Raw genomic sequence first — 17,666 nt, 5'->3', positions numbered from 1 at the left:
AACAATCACACACAGAAAGACTTGTGTGCACAATCACACTTCCAGCTTGCTGTTAAGTCATCCCTTCTGACTTCCCTGAGCCCAAGACCACAATCCAGCCACTATTAAGCGACTTAGGCCCTTTCTGCACCCGTATTTTGCCTCGGTTTCTGAACGCATCCTAATCTTCCATTCTGCATTCCCTCCCGCATTCACTTCTGGTTTGTGTTGGGGCTTTTTCTTGTTCCTGCATTTGTTTTACAGGACGTCTGTATCCAGACCACTTCCAGCACACTGTTGCCCCGCAGTTACCAAAACTCCTTTGGCTGCGATTCTTTGTTCTCATCCGCTTTCGAATTGCTAATCCTTTCTAAAATAGAATTGTTTCTGTGAATATTTAAATGCTGCCCACTGTCCTCCCCCATTTCCACGTCTCTCTCTTTAGGCTGACGCTCCCTCCCCATTCTGTTTCCTTTCCCTCCTTCTCCAAAGACAAAAGAGGACATGTCCTTCGGTTCAGGCAAACTTTAAAAAAGCAAGCGAGCGCATAAGAAAGAATTAGTAAATATAAAGAGCTAGGGGATTCCTGCTCCCAAATGTGTCAGTCTTGCATGTGTGGGCCTGGATTTCCCCCTCCCCTCCCTTTCTTTTTGCAGAATCACGGAGGGAGAGAGGGAGGGGTTGGGACTGTAGTTTAAATGCCTTTCTCTTCAGTTTAGACAAAGCAGCCAGATAGCACAACAAATGTGGGTTTTGCTTGTAGATGCAGAATGCATACAGAATACACAAATAAATAAACTGGAGGGGGGGAACAATGCAGAGGGAATGTGTGCAACTGCAAAGTCAGCCCTTAAGGCTTTGCTCCTAGGATTCTCTGGAGCAAGCTGTCAGTGCAGAAAGGGTCTTAGTCTAATCTTTAGTTCTTTCCAGTAAGGTGGATTCCTGGAACGTGGTCAAAAAAGGTCAGGGTCTACAGCGGCTTGGGAGCTCCCCCAAGTGGTGTCTTGCAGACCAGTCATTCAGGAACACCACAGAGTCCCCTGGGGCTGCAATCAGGTTGCCAGCTCTGGGTTGGGAAATACCTGGGTATTTTTGGGGTGGAGCCTGGAGGGGGGTTGGGGAGGGGAGGGACTTCAATGGGGTTATAATGCTGTGGAAGCCACCTTCCAGAGTGGCCATTTTCTCCAGGTGAACTGATCTCTATAGTTGTAATCCCAGGGGATCTCCAGACATCACCCCAGCAGTGTACAATGTCACCAAAGACTCCTGCGTAAATGTAGTAGTTGTGGGATAAGAGGATGGATTCTCTTATGGATAAAAAAAACTGGTTAAATGACAGGAAGCAAAGAGTAGGAATCAATGAACAGTCCTCACAAAGGAGGGAAGTAAACAGTACAAGGATCAGTATTGGGGCTGGTACTATTTGATCTATTCAGCAATGATCTGGAACTAGGAATGAGTCATGTAGTGGCCACGTTTGCAGATGACACAAAATTATGCAGGATGGTGAAAACCAAGGCTGACTGGGAAGAGCTCCAAAAGGACCTCCACAAACTGGGTGAGGTGGGGTTGCTGACAGAAGCCTCACCTAGTGGGTGGGTCCTTGCCAGTGATGCCATGATGTCACTGGTGACATAGTGGCATCTCTTCCAGCATGACCTGGACGTGATCTCATAGTGTAGGGTTGGTGCTCTAGCATTTGTCCCAAACTCTATGGTTTAACTATAGAATTTTGAGTGAATGCTAGAGCATCACCTGACACCATGACATCACTTACAGGTTTATACCAGAAGTGATGTCACTGCATCAGTGCAATGTCAATCCCCCCCAATTTCCCCCAGCATTTCCCCCCTCACCACATAGCTGAGCAGTGACAGTCAGAGCCTGTGGGGGGCTGGGGGGGGCAGCAGAAAGAAGAGAAAGAGTTGGATTTCCACCCTGCCCTTCACTTGGAGTCTCAGAGTGGCTTACAATCTCCTTTCCTTCCTTTCCCCATAACAGACACCCTGTGATGTAAGTGGGGCTGAGAGAGCTCTTTCGAGAACTCTCTTGAGAGAACAGCTCCAAGACAACCTTTGACTGACCCAAGGCCACCCAGCTGGCTGCATGTGGGGGAGTGAGGAATCAAATCCCGTTCTCCAGGTTAGAGTCTGCCATTCCTAACTACTACACCAAACCTGGCCTCCTTTGTCTGAGTGTAGCAAGGGAGCCTGGCTGGCACACAAAGGTGCATCTTCCTTTTCTTTCTGGGCAAAAGAGGGGGGGGAGCAGTAGTTAGTAGCTAGAGCACTAGACTCTGCCTGGGGAGAGGCAAGTTCAAATCTGCACTCTGCCTTTAGGTGCACAAGTGACCTTTGGCCAGTCCTTCTCTCAGCCTAGCCTCCCTTGGAGGGTTGTTGTGAGGATAAAACGAGGATGGAAGAACCACATTCCTTTGCTCTGAGCTCCTAGGAGGATAAATAGGAGTCACTGAAGACAGAAAAATGGTGCACATGTAGAAATGGCATAAAATGAGCAGTGGCACAGAGGAATGATCCTCTGGTTATAATAGTAACATCTGAGCTGAACAGGCTTGCTGTCAGTTCTAGCCCTGCGCTGGTGTGAGCTACCAGCCCTGTCCCCAGCTCGCCATCTACCCAGCAGTTCAAAAGCTTCGGCGAGTAGATAAAATGGGTACCACTCCTTAGAGAGAGTGGGCACACTGAACCCCTCCCCCGTGGAGGGGTTTCAGAGGGGGGGAACAACAACTATGTACAACTCACTTCCGGTGAGGCTCCAGTGCTGCCAAGTAGCTGGCGTTAGCTGGCGAACGGAAGTCCAGCTCGCTGACAAAAAATCCTAACTTCAAGTATAGGCCAATCGGGTCTGAAATTGCTGAGATTGAGGGAGAAAGATCTTGGGGCCATCGTGGATAGCTCAACAAAAGTATCAACCCAGTATGCTGTAGCAGTGAAAGGGAAAGGGATTGAGAATAAAATGGCCAATATTGTAATGTCCCTGTATAGATCTGTGGTGCGGCCTCATTTGGAATACTGGGTACAGTCTGAGTCACCATATCTCCAAAAGGACATCACAGAGCTGGAAAAAGCACAAAGGAGGGCAACCAAGGTGATTAGGGGGTTGGAGCACCTTCCCTATGAAGAAAGGCTGACGAGTCTGGGACCTTTCAGTTTAATGAAGAGACAACTAAGGGGTGACATAATAGAAGTTTATAAAATTATGCATGGAGTGGAGGGAGTTGACAAAGAGAACTTTTTCTCCCTTTCCCCAAATACTAGAACTCAGTGGCATCCAATGAAGCTGATGGACAATAGGTTCAGTATGGACAAAAAGAAATAATACTTTATACAGCCAGCTGCTGCTTGAAGACTGCCAGCGAGGGGGAGCTCACCACCTCCCTAGGCAGCTGATTCCACTGTTGCACAACTCTTACTATAAAAAAAGTTCTCACTAACATCCAGCCAATACCTTCACGGGGAAAGGTACCTTCCCTTCAGGGGAAGGGCTCAGCCTCTATGCCCTGTTGTTGGCCCTCCAAAGGAACTGTTTGGTCACTGTGTGAGACTGGATGCTGGACTAGATGGACCACTGGTCTGATCCAGCAGGGCTCTTCTTCTGTTCAACTCTTTTCTACAGTGTCATAAATTCCTTGGTAGGGATGAGCAGATTTCCATAAGAACATACGAAGAGCCCTGCTGACCCATCTAGTCCAGTGCCCTGTGTCACACAGCAGCCAACCAGATACCCCAAAGAGCCAAACAAACTGGGCATAGTGGCCAAGGTCCTCCTCTGCTGTTGCCTCCCAGCATTCAATACTTTCTCTCTCCATTTAGGAGTTGGCATGCCTGCTTGGAGAGAAATTAAATGTTTGTCTTGATGGTTTCAAAAATCTTCCTAGATGTATGCAGAGAACTGGAATTAAATGTTGAGTTACTGCCTGAGGTGGGGTTGCTGACAGAAGCCTCACCTAGTGGGTGGGTCCTTGCCAGTGATGCCATGATGTCACTGGTGACATAGTGGCATCTCTTCCAGCATGACCTGGAAGTGATCTCATAGTGTAGGGGTGGTGCTCTAGCATTTGTCCCAAACTCTATGGTTTAACTATAGAATTTTGAGTGAATGCTAGAGCATCACCTGACACCATGACATCACTTACAGGTTTATACCAGAAGTTATGCCACTGCATCAGTGCAATGTCAATTCCCCCCAATTTTCCGCAGCATTTCCCCCCTCACCACATAGCTGAGCAGTGACAGAGCCTGTGGGGGGCTGGGAGGGTCAGCAGAAAGAAGAAAAAGAGTTGGATTTATACCCTGCCCTTCACTTGGAGTCTCAGAGTGGCATACAATCTCCTTTCCTTCCTTTCCCCACAACAGACACCCTGTGATGTAAGTGGGGCTGAGAGAGCTCTTTCGAGAACTCTCTTGAGAGAGCAGCTCCAAGACAACCTTTGACTGACCCAAGGCCACCCAGCTGGCTGCATGTGGGGGAGTGAGGAATCAAATCCCGTTCTCCAGGTTAGAGTCTGCCATTCCTAACTACTACACCAAACCTGGCCTCCTTTGTCTGAGTGTAGCAAGGGAGCCTGGCTGGCACACAAAGGTGCATCTTCCTTTTCTTTCTGGGCAAAAGAGGGGGGGGAGCAGTAGTTAGTAGCTAGAGCACTAGACTCTGCCTGGGGAGAGGCAAGTTCAAATCTGCACTCTGCCTTTAGGTGCACAAGTGACCTTTGGCCAGTCCTTCTCTCAGCCTAGCCTCCCTTGGAGGGTTGTTGTGAGGATAAAACGAGGATGGAAGAACCACATTCCTTTGCTCTGGGCTCCTAGGAGGATAAATAGGAGTCACTGAAGACAGAAAAAGGGTGCACATGTAGAAATGGCATAAAATGAGCGGTGGCACAGAGGATTTATCCTCTGGTTATAATAGTAACATCTGAGCTGAACAGGCTTGCTGTCAGTTTTAGCCCTGCGCTGGTGTGAGCTACCAGCCCTGTCCCCAGCTCGCCATTTACCCAGCAGTTCGAAAGCTTTGGCGAGTAGATAAAACTCCCCCGTGGAGGGGTTTCAGAGGGGGGGAACAACAACTATGTACAACTCACTTCCGGTGAGGCTCCAGTGCTGCCAAGTAGCTGGCGTTAGCTGGCGAACGGAAGTCCAGCTCGCAAGATTGGAAAGCCTAGAGAGATCTCCTCGGCATGAAGAAAGCCTGTAATGGGCCGTTCCAGCCCGGCAGTGGCAGTGCGGCGCTACAACTCGAAGGAGTCTGGAGAAAAGCTGACGCCATCAAACCAGGCCGAGGAAAAGTGCCGTCCGGATCACATCTCATCTTCAAAACTGAACGAAACCCTCGTTGGCAGCGAATGTGTGTGAATTAAGATGTATATATGTTGTCCTCCCCTACCCCACAAATCATTGTTAGTCCCTCGTAATATTGAGTAACTGTAAATCATTCAGAGCCAGCAAGCTCTGCAGGATTGAGCGATCAATAAATTGAAAGATTATTACTATTATTATTATGATGATGATGATGATTAATAATAATAAAATGTTCTTAAAGAAAAGAATTGATATGTGTAACAAAATGCTGATATGGGCAACACATGAAATCCAAGAGATAGAAACCAACCACTGTATCAGTTCTCCCCTACTTGGCAGCACTGGAGCCTCACCGGAAGTGAGTTGTACATAGTTGTTGTTCCCCCCCTCTGAAACAGCAAAGACTTCTGAGCACTGCTACACTCTATAAAAAGAAATGCAAAAGTGACCAGCTTGGCTATTTTGAAAGCAACGGGCCACAGAGGCCTTCCGTTTCATGATCAGCAGGGATAGATTCGTCACCAATGACCTATCCATGTACAGCATCATCAAGAAGAGCCAAAGGACCGCTCGGCAAACGTGCGCCCTTAAGCATCATACGTTCCGCATGCCACTGACGTCTGGTACAGCTGAGTACCCACTCATTGCTGCTGCCCGCCTGACCCTGGGGAAGGCACACTGCGAGTGAGCCACTCAGCTGCAAAGGCTGAAAACTAAATGTCAAAACAGACCATTATATTTGTTTCTGCTAACCCTTCATCCTCCCTATTGTTCCATCGTGACAAAGGTAGAGCGTAGAAACTGAACGCTTCCCATAAGCCTTTCCTTTCCTTAATCTCTCATCTTAACTCTCTGTCTTCTTGTTCTCCCCCCACCATCACCACCACACACTCCCCCTTCGTTCAACCTTCCTTGAAAGGAAGAAGTGACAATATCAGGCAGAACAGAGCTCCTGATTGGTTGTCTGCGGGCAGCGAAAACTTCCAATTGAGTTGTCTGACAAGGAAAACGCAGTCGTCCCATTTCTTTTCAGGCTCCGGTCTCATTCTCTCAAATAAATTAAAATGAAATATAGCTGCTGTCGTGACTGTCTAGAGGCATTTTCCTGCGTTCAGTTTTGGACTCTTGGGCAAGGATTTCTTATTTTTCTCTCCCTCCCCCCTCTCTCCTACTCTCTCTCTCTCTCTCTGCCTCCCTGTTGTTTGTAGGACATCGAAGATTTGCCTGTTCATTTGTATTATTCATTAATATTTGTCCTCGCTTTAACAGAAATTCCCTGTCTGGGGGAATCTGGCTCTGATATGAACCTCTGTCATACCGCAAAGGTGTATATTTACTCGCAAATGCAATTGACTGACGGCAAGCAGAAGTATGTGGTCTGGGGAGTCTCTTCCCCTCAGATCTGCCTGACTGAAGGGTCTGAAGTAGCAACAGTTCTCACAGTCCAACACTGATTTCTGAGATCGTTCTTTTACTTCCTACTTCCTCCCCTTTGGAGAGGAGCTGTGGCTCCCTGAGTGGTACAGTTTCATACAGAGTGTCCCAGGTTCAATCCCTGGCATTTCTAGTTAAAAGGATCAGGCAGTAGGTGATGTGAAAGACCCTGACCCTGGGGAGCTGTTGCTAATCTGAGTAATCAGTACTGACCTTGTTTGTGTTCAGACTGGCAGTTTGGCACAATACGGTGCCACCTCTAATTGAACCAGTTTAAAGTTGTGTGGTTGATATGCTGTGGGTTACGCACAGAGATATCCTGTGGTCAAGCATCCACATTATTGCAGTGCCTCAGTCACAGAGCACACTGCAAAAAAGTTCAAAATTCATGCACGTGCATAAGTGTGCGTGCACTGCAGGTGTGCATATGCGCTTGTGCGCATGCGCACACATGCACATATAGGCAATTTTTTTAAAAAACCCTCCCTAGCAGCAGAATGGATCTGCAGGTTCAGACTGGCAAATCTGTTCTGCATGCGCTCCCCCATGTTCAGATATCCGGCCATGTGCAATGAATGTGCAGGAAAACAAAAACACCACTTTGGAGTTGGTGGCTTTTTAACCCAGCTCCAAGTCATCCTCTGATGGGGTGAGTATGCCCAAGGAATGCCTGACAGATGTGGCTGTGTAACCGGGCCCATTTAATCCGTTTGTGAAATGTGCCTATATCGGGCCAAACTGCCAGACTGAACGCAACCCTTGATAGGTCCTAAGGTATGACTCAGTAGCTCTCTCCACATGTTGCCATGAACGCACATGCATCCGGTCTGTACCTGTGTATATCAGTTTGTAGGAAAGAGCCAATGCATGTTCACTTTACAAACAAAACCAGGGAGCATTACCTTATTAATGTGGGGTTTCATCCACAAGTTCAGCCATACATGCGTTGAATGTTAACATGAGAATTACTCAATGTGCATATAAAGAATGATAAAGTGTACACTGTGTTGCCAAGCTGCCACCTTAGAAAGCATCTATAAAGGTTATGGACTATGACGGTAAAGCTGGACTGTGCAAATAGTGTGCCAGGGAAATGGACTGAATGGTAGCCATGAGACTGTGCCACCCTCCTGGAACACGAGCATGTGCACAGACAAGGGAGACCTTGTCCTGTAGCAGCGTGCCTACCCAGACGTGGACCCATGGAAGACCTGATGCCCCTCTCCCCTGCACCTCTGCAGCCAGATGCCAGAAAGGCAAGTCAGCCTCCCTGATCCCGCTAACACAGAGAATCAGCAAAAGTTCACTGAAGCCTTGCTCTGCAAAGGGAACCTGGATATTCCTTCACAGATGCCATAGAAAGGTCTCTTCTCCATCACACAAACATCTTCCCCCCCACACACACACCTTTGCATACTGACAGCCCCAAGTGAAGCACGCAAGCAACTTCAGCCTCAACAAAAGAACTCCTTCCATGATAGGATTAGTGAGCAGTCACATCTTCCAGCGAACACAGCTGTTTACCATCGGATTTAACAGCAACTACCGGCAATGGAGATGGGACATTACTATTCTTGTCTCTCCCCTTCCCCCTTAAGAGATGTCACTAGCACTATTTCAACAGTAGTTAACAATAGTTATGCTTCATGGGGACTACGTGACTAAAGGAGCATCAACTCCCAGTCATTTTAGGGTATAAAAAGAGTGCATCACCCCATTGCTCTCTCTCTCACTCCTACCCTCCTAACTCCATCCCATCTTGCTGGTTCCATTGCTTGCGCAGTTTGGAGCCTTCCCACATGTGTTGCTGGCAACTCACGATTCCTCTCCCCTAGTTATTTCCTTTTTCGCTACACATTCAACTCACCACGTTGGACAGGTAAAGTATTGCCTATTAATGATATTACCTGCTAATGCAAATGTCTCTGTACCTTTTGTCAGACTCCTGGAGAAATCACTTCCCAACAACAGTAATTCAGAAGAATAAAAGTTTATTGAGACATTGATAGGATCCAGACTCTTAACATTTCATGTTAGAACTGAGGGGAAAGTGCGTGAAGCAAGCAATTATCCCTAAATCAATCAGGAACCCAATGGCCTGGATCTAATCACACCTAAGCTAGAGGCCCGCCAAATTAATGGCTCAAAGTTCCCAGGAGCAAGATGCCCCTCTGGCCCCGCCCCGCCAAAAGCCCCGGCGCCGCCCAGGAGAAGCCCTGCTTCCTGCCTTCCCAGGGGCCCACCTCACGCACGCCTTAGTGCCCCTCTGGCCCTGCGCCCGCCAAAAGCCCAGGCGCTCAGGGAGCCGCTCGGGAGGCAGCGCCTGGGGCGGGGGGTCAAACCCAGGCGATCTTCTCTCCTTTGCCATGTCTGATCAACTCCCAGGTACCTTCTTGCCGTGGGTTAGCATCTTTGGGGGGGCGGAGAGGGGGGGCAGGGAGGCGTCTATTTTGGACCTGTTCGGAAACAGCCCGTGCTGGAGGCATCCCCAATTTCTATGGGAGATTTAAAGTGTGTGTGTGTGTGTGTGTTGTGGGGGGCGGAGAGGCTGATGTTCTGGCTCTCCTATTGTGTGCCCCCCTCTTCCCTGATCTTCTGCCGGCAGCTGTCTCTCACTTCTAAGAGATGCTGGCTCAGATGACGCACCGACCTCCGTCACGCCCGAGTCTTGCGTCTTCTGCCATTCGCAAGAGGGGAAAGACAGCCTGCTGGCACCTCTCCCCCCTTCCCCCATCCTCCTCCAGGCTAGCGCGGCTCCCGGATCCTCGGCTCACTAGCGGCACCCATGACCTCCCTCCCTCCCTCGCTTCCTCCCCCTCCCGTCCGGAGCCGCCAGTCCCCACCCCTCACTCCGTCCCTTTTCTTCGGGGGAGGGAAGGAAGAGTGGCACAGCCAGGATGGGGAGTGCACTCAGTCTCCTCATTCCGACAGCGGCAGGGGACGACGTCATGGGAGCAGAGTTCCCCTGAGCATGTGCAGAGAAGCAGTCAAGGTGTGGTGCACACTCCTTCTCTCCAGGCCCCACCTGGAGGTTGGCAATCCCATAATTGGTGGGCGCACGGGGGGACACCAGGAGTTAGCCCTGCCTAGAGTGCAAAAACCCCTTGGGCCAGCCCTGCTAAAGGGGTAGAGCTGCAAAGAAAGGGTGCCTGGTTTGTAGTCAACTATGATGGGTGTTGAAAATGTATAAGACTGTCAGAGAGTTGTTTGCAATCTTGGTTAGCATCGTTGATCTATATTGGGCTTAGGTTGTGCTAATTTCACGATCATATAGTTTTATTGGTTTTAGTTATCCAAACAGTAACAACACCGATATTTCTTGATTGCATCCAGCTGATGGGAGGAGAGGTACATTATCTTCTAATTAATCTTTAAATCAACACCGTATGACCTACCAGGATTGGGGACATGACTGTTTATCTTGTATCCCATAGAATATAGTGCAGTTTTATTATAAATTGGGTATTATAATGCAAAGAAAGACTTTGACTAAAACCGGCAAAGTTCACACGAACGCATGAAGCTGCCTTATACTGAATCAGACCATCTGTCCAACATCATCAGTATTGCCTACTCAGACTGGCAGCGGCTCTCCAGGGTCTTAGGCAGAGGTCTTTCACATCAACTACTGTGGCTGCGGTCACACACACTAAATAATCCACTTTCAACCCACTTTTAGTGAACGTTCCAAGTGGATTTTACTGTGTGAACTGACAAAATCCAGTTGGAAAGTGCATTGAAAGTGGATTATTTAGTGTGTGCGACTGCAGCCTGTGTGATCTTTTCAACTAGAGACACTGGGAGTTGAACCTGGGACCTTTTGCATATCAAGCAGATGCTCTGCCACTTGTCAATCAGGCTCAACAACATTCCTTGATAAAGGTGCAGTTTATTGAGAAAGGTACTCAGGTCATCATGCGACACACTTTGTGCCAGGAATGGGGGTTTAGGCAGGAAAACAAACTATTATACCCAGTTCATACAGGTCCCCTTGATGGGCGCAGACCAATAAGCAAGAGCAAGCAAGCGCGCTCAGAAGAAAACGCCCTCGGCTCTCAGCGGGAAAAAGCGGCACAGCCGGGCACAGCTTCAAGGCCACAGCAGAGATACCAGGAAGAAACCTGTAGTGCATACCAGGAGGAGGGAGGGGAGTGGAGAGAAGGAGGGGGAGCAGGGAGAACACAGCCTAAACCATGGTGGCATCAGCCAACACCACTGAGCCACAGTCCTTCCCCATAGAGTGGATCTTTCCCTGCCTTCTCCTTCCCCAAGCAGCCGGCCCTTTGTCCCAAAAATCTTCTCTATCAGGAGAACCTTTCAAGCAAAATACACGATGGGACACTGTGCTGCAGCGACAAGGGATAATCCAGTAAAATGGCTTCTTCCTTCCTTCTTCTGTTCTCAGCTTGCATCACTAGAAGAGGAAGTAGGAGGCCATTTTATTTGATTCCCCATCATCACTGCAGCTCCCCTCCAGCCTGTAGCTCATTGTGTTCTCTCAATCCTAAAAACAGAGTTTGGGGATAAATACCATGGTGCTTGGGGAAAGGGGGAGGCTCTACCAGAACCTTCTGTGATCTCTTCTGATGGATCCAGCCCCCTAGTTCCTCACTGCTCTACGAGTGTGATCAGCATGAATCAATAAAGACTGCAGTGGAATATTTAGGAGATACACTGTGGATAAAATCAGGTACCTCCAGATCAACAGACTTGTCAGGGATGCTCTAGGCTGATCCCGCATTGAGAAAGGCATTGAGACTAGATGGCCTATATGGCCCCTTCCAACTCTTTAATTCTCTGATTCTATAACCATGCAGCTAATTCAGAATTGAAACCTAGGTTGTCCATGGTACAGTCTGTTGCATTAGTAAGGATGGATTTTCATTGCTGGCTCCTGGGACAAATAGGTTTTTAGGCACAGAACAATGTCAGCCCTTAGCCTCTGTCCACCTACTACATGAAATGAAAGATCATTAATGTCCTCTAAAGGAAACTGTGACCACAACTATTTTCAAATAACCATTATTGTATAGTGATGGGTGTGCCAGATAGAGGATGAGTTCCTTTGGGGGGAAAGATGTTTGAATGCTTATTCAAGACTCAGAACAAGGTGTTCTAAGATTAAATATCTTAAGGTTTGTGTCACTCCAGCACCCTGCCTTGGTTTGGAATTGACTGTGACCATGGTACTGGGTGGATTATCTTTGCCAAGTGACAGGCACTGAGAACACCTTGTTAATTCTCTTGGACCTCCAGCAACTCCTGACATTTTGGACCATCTGATTGTCTTAAACTGACTTGAAAATCTGGCTGCTGCACAGGGATCAGAATTACATTGGTGTTCTCCAATATGTTTTGGACAGAAAGCAAGTTGGCGAGATACATTGTCTGCTACTTGGAATCTGACTTTGAGTGTTCCAGTAGGATACTGAGTAAGACTGTTTAGTTCACAGAAGCTGTCGATATGCTGATGACACACAAGTCTATTTTTTATCCAGTGAACTGAAGTAGAAATCAGTGTTAAAGTAGCAACTAGTGGTAATGGGTGAACCCTTCTATGCCCAACAAGAAATCACTCGTATTTTTGCGAGCATCCCTACTGAACACTTAAAAATGTTTGGCAGACATTTTAAAATATTCAGCGGGACAATTGGAAAAATGCATGTGTTAAGTGCCAGATCCTTTCGCTTTGTGATCTCCCTGCCCAAGCCACAAAACTCATCTTTCCATTGGTGAAAGGAGTGACCTACTCTGGGGCTCCTGAAACAGAGAACAGGCCATCTACAGGACCGTCTCCTCCGGTATGTCCTCAGGAGAGCCTTGTGCTCTTTGAATGACAACTTGCTGGTGATCCCTGGCCCTAGGGATGCCCGGCTGTACTTGGCCTTTTTGGTCCTGGCCCCGAGCTGGTGAAACTCTCTGCCAAATGACACCAGGGCCCTGCGGGATCTTGTGCAATTCCCCAAGGCCTGTAAGGCAGAGATGTTCCGCCAGGTTTTTGGTTGAGGGCAGCAAGGCTTACCTCATCAGCTGGCACCCTCCCCCCTCCCTTTTGCTCTGAGCTCCCTTTCCCCCTGCCCAGAAAAGAGGCTGGTAGTTCAGAATTGGGACAAATAATATTATAGGGAAATGGCTATCTTAGATCATTTATTCTGTATTGTGATTTTTATTTATATGCTGAATTTTAATGTTTTTGAATATTTGATGGCATCATGCCTTGTACATCGCCCAGAGCCCGGCACCAGCTGGGATAGGGCAATTAATATATCTTATTATTATCATTATTATCATTATCAATGATGATGATGATGATGATGACCTTAGAGAGCTTCATGGTAGAGTGAGGATTGGTCTGAGAATCTCCTAGATCCTAGTCCCATTCTCCAACCACTACACAACACTGATCCAATGATGATTCTATGATTCTGTGATGAATACTGCTAACTGCACAGATACCAATGGACTCCCAAAACAGTTCTGCTGGAAAAAAAATCATTAATATGAACACACCATGTGTGTGGGGGGGTCAGTTTGAGAACATCATGGTGAGCAAGGTACACTTTTGAAGACCCAGGGTTTTTGATCATAGGATCCCTACTATGGAGATGTAGGTGAGTAGATGAGGGTGAATATATTGGGTTAAATGTAAAATAAAAATCAATTGCCTTGGAAGTACAGAAGCTTTATGCAGTATCCCTGATCTTCCATCTTTCCCGGTTAAAGGGAAAATGCTGTTTACACAAATTACAAAGATGATATGACTCCAATGGTAGCAAAAGAAAGAAATTTTACTCACAAAAAATAAAAGCGCATCTTACATGTCATATTCATGTAGGTACACTTATGGTGAACAGATTAACTTCAAAAAGGTTAACGTGTTACAGCTCCAAGCCCAGGTAAGAGAGAAGAAGACAGATCCTATACAAGATGAAAACAGAAAGGCCAAAGAGGCTCACCATCTAAGCGATGAGTAACTGGGGCCAAGGGTACCTGAGTGAGAGAATTCTCTTTACCCTTTCCTTCTCAGATCCTCTTGCATGCAGAGTTACAATATCCAACGAAATAAACGAATGACACCACACATATTAATGTTGATAGCGTTCTAAATGATCTTAGAGAGGTGGTATGACACATTTTAAATGGGATAGTAGCTACTTTGACAGGACAAGTATGCTTCCTGAAGGTTCTCCAAAGCTTCACAGCAGCTGCCCTGGTCTATCAGCATACTTCCTAGCCCAATTCAGTGGGCATGATCCTAGGCCTCTTAATTCTTATATGCCAATAAGGGCTGATTGAATTGAATTGAATTGGATGATCCGTGGGCACCAAGTTGAGGACCTCTGGTTTACATAAAGCTGAGGGCTACAGCTAAGCTGTAATGTCCTGTCTGGGTCACACTCAAATCAGGCCTTACTGTCGCTTTTTAAGGGGAAGCAATTTAACAAAGAAAAGCCATTTTTTTCTTTCAGAAAAAGGGAAAATCTTTCTAACATAGTTGAAAAGAAAACATATGCACCGTGCCCCTAAGGGGCTATCACCACATATTCAAATATCCTTTGTGCAATAAAACAGGATGATTTAGAGAACACCTTAAAAAGCGCCTCAGCAAACAAAGGGGAAAAGGCAACATGTTCGAGCAGTCTGTGCTGGGAAGGACTCCTGAAATTGCCACCCGCTCACTGGTGACAAGTTTACGATTTGGGGAGTGACTTTGAAAAGTACCAAAGAGTCATACCACCTTGAAACTAAATGTACAAGGACTAATGTGGATCGGCACGGAGGGCTTTATTTATTTACCGTACTTCCTTTACTTCCCCTCCTACCTTTCTCCCCAATGGGGATGGAAACTGGCTTACATCCTTCTCCTTTCTTCCCTTCTATCCCATGTGGTAGGTTGGGCTGAAAGTGTGTGACTGACCCAAGGTCACTGAGCAAGCTTCCATTGTAGAGGAAGGATTTGAACACAGATCTCTAGGACCCTAGTCCAATGCTCTGTGCACTATACTTCACTGGCTCTTGGGTATCACAAGCCCTCCTCTCACTGTTGGAAGTGAAGGACGGGGCGCTGTCCCCTACCTCAGCCTCCAGACTTCATGGCAAGAGAGCCAGAGAGGCAATCCCTATGTTTTCTTCCTATGTTTACTCTTCCGCCACTGTCCCCTTTGATCTGTAGATTGTACTATCTGGGACAACTTCCTTCCTTCCGTTCATTGTCTCCCCCTTCTTCCTGCATACACCAAGAGGGAGGACACGCTGTCCTCATCTTGGCACCATGACTCAGATGGCCTCTCACCATCTGAGTCCATCCTTAGTTAGTTAGACTAGAATACTATCCTATCTCTAAGTTTTCCTATCCAGATTGCAGTTCTAGAATATTCGACTGTTAAACTGAGAACATGGCTCTGTGTACCTTTGTGGTATTCTAAGCTTTGTTACCCTGGTTGGATGCACTCCTGTGCTAGAAGCTTTATGCCCTCTGCTAACTACTCAGTGGTTACGGAACTAACTATATTAGCTAATCCCAACACCCACTACCCCAGAAAAACAATTTGGTTGAAGTTCCTTTGAAATGCCTATGATGCTTTTTTCTCCAGGAGAAATAGCATGACTAAGTCATTCCCCACTCCTGGTGATTGGTTCATTCCCTCTGTGACATCAGCTTTGACATCACTTCCTGCTTGTCCATGTAGACACACGAGTGAGCCATCTTTGCTGTAGACCTACTGGGGCTCCTTGGAGTGGGTGGCCTCATGTGGCTCACCTGTTTCCATTCAGATGAGCCATCACTGCTACAGCCAGTTCCAGACTACCCCCAAGCAAGCTCTTCACACACTTCTGGATTCAGTGGGAATTTGGAAATATCTTATCAAAGGATATTTCACCTTGAAGATCATCAGGTGCTTTGTCTAAGGAGGAATCAGCTCCCTCAGCATTGCTGCATCCATTGTTTCTTTTCAGTTATCACCGGTGGCTTCTTTTGGCACCTTCATCTGCCACAGTTCCTTTTGACGTCTGTATGAGATCCAGAAATCAACAGGTTCAGCATTAGCCACCACTGATCATTGTGATAAAGACATAGGAGCTTTGCCAGAAGAAAAGACAGCAAGTCTGGCTTTAAAGTCATAGTTACGGATGCTCTGGACACACAGCTGGAAATGGACTCCACTTGATAAGAGAGAGGATGTGCATTCGCGTACATCTGAGCCAAATATACAGTCTAAGATTGCTGTTTCGGGTCAACATGGAAATATTCAGATGCACACCCCCAGGTCTATTCTCACAGAAAAGAAGAACTCTTTAAAATAACAACGCTTTAAAACATGACGGGATCAGGCACTGCCAAGCAGCTGTTCCGATACCTGAAAAATTCAGGTCCGGGGGTAAGGGTGGGGGGTCGGACAGACTGAATCAGCTATACAAACTGGAAAGGGCAACCCAGATATTTGGGGTAATGAAGCAGGTGCCCTACTGGAAACCTGGATCTGAAACAATGTATTTTTAAGTGCACACCCCTAGTAAGAGAACCTTGGCAACGAAGGCCCTTTCTGTACTCTCCTTTTAATCCATGTTCACCATGGTGTCCTCCAAGCAACTCTGCACTAAAATCAGATTCAACATTTTTAATCCAGGTTTTTTGCATTTTTTATTCTGGTGCTTTTCACCATTCTGCATTGCATCCAAGGCTCTTTGTGTAGCAGGGAGTCCTTTGCATATTAGGTGACACACCCCTAATGTAGCCAATCCTCCAAGAGCTTACAGAGCTCTACTTACAGGAGCTACTGTAAACTCTTGGAGGATTGGCTACATTAGGGGTGTGTCGCCTAATATGCAAAGGACTTCCTGCTACAAAAAGAGCCCTGATTCTTCCTTCAGTGGTCAGCCCGGTTTCAGCCTGTTGTTGCCCTGGGTTGTTTGGGTGCTGTTTTGCTGTGGACTTAAATTGCCTTGACTCAAACACTGAGAAAATCCAGAGTGGCAGTCAAAAGCGGAAAGGGCCTATAGCTGCCCTTTAAATCCAAAAGATGTGGCATTTTGAGAGTGAGCACTGAGTTGGTATATATCCTAGAATTAAATTACTTGCTGTGAAGCCTAAGGTCCTTTCTGCATTTGCCAGCCACTTTGCCAGCCACTCTGGATTTTCTGTGTTCGAGCCGAGGTGATTTTAAGTCCACAGCAAAACAGCAAAACTGGGGCAACAGCAGGCTAGGATTGCCAGCCTCCAGGTGGGGCCTGGAGATCTCCCGCTTTTACCACTGATCCCCAGCCGACAGAGGTCAGCTCCCCTGGAGAAAATGGCTGCTTTGAAGGGTAGACGCTATGGCATTGTACTATGCTGAGGCCCCTCCCCTCCCCAAACCACGCCCTCTCCTGGCTCCACCCCCAAAGTCTCCAGGTATTTTCCAATCCAGACTTGGCAACCCTACAGCAGGCTGAAACCAGGCTGACCACAGAAGGGAGGTAATGTAATGCAGAACAGGGTAAAAAATCTGGAATAAAAAGAAGGTTGAATTTGGGTTTAGTGCAGAACTGGGGGGGGGGGAACACCCCAGATTAAAAAGAAGGTTCAATCCAATTTTAGTGCAGAATTGTTTGGAGGACACCACGGTGAACATGGATTAAAAGGAGAGTGCGGAAAGGGTCTAGGTTAGCATCTGATATGAGATTGATCCTGGATATAGCCTCCTTCCAGAAAATAAATGAGTGATTTTAAGGTAATTCCAAAACATGTGAATGAGGTTACCTTCAGGATTCCAGCGGGGCCAACAGGAATAATTTTCATTTTCCTTATCTACAATCCTGCCTTACCTTTCCTCCCACCCTTTCCTTCTCTGTGAATAGGACACATTAGGGAAGAGGGAGGAGGTGGGCTATAGTTTGCTGGGTTCATGTACTCCTTCTCCACAAAGCTCACCAGATAACCTTGTTGCTTGCACTCTT

Source organism: Gekko japonicus, unplaced genomic scaffold (genome assembly GCF_001447785.1).
Source record: "Gekko japonicus isolate JY-2015 unplaced genomic scaffold, Gekko_japonicus_V1.1 scaffold1026, whole genome shotgun sequence".
Taxonomy (NCBI): Eukaryota; Metazoa; Chordata; class Lepidosauria; order Squamata; family Gekkonidae; genus Gekko; species Gekko japonicus.
The sequence above is the reverse complement of the archived record's forward strand: the minus strand, read 5'-3'. Positions refer to the sequence as shown.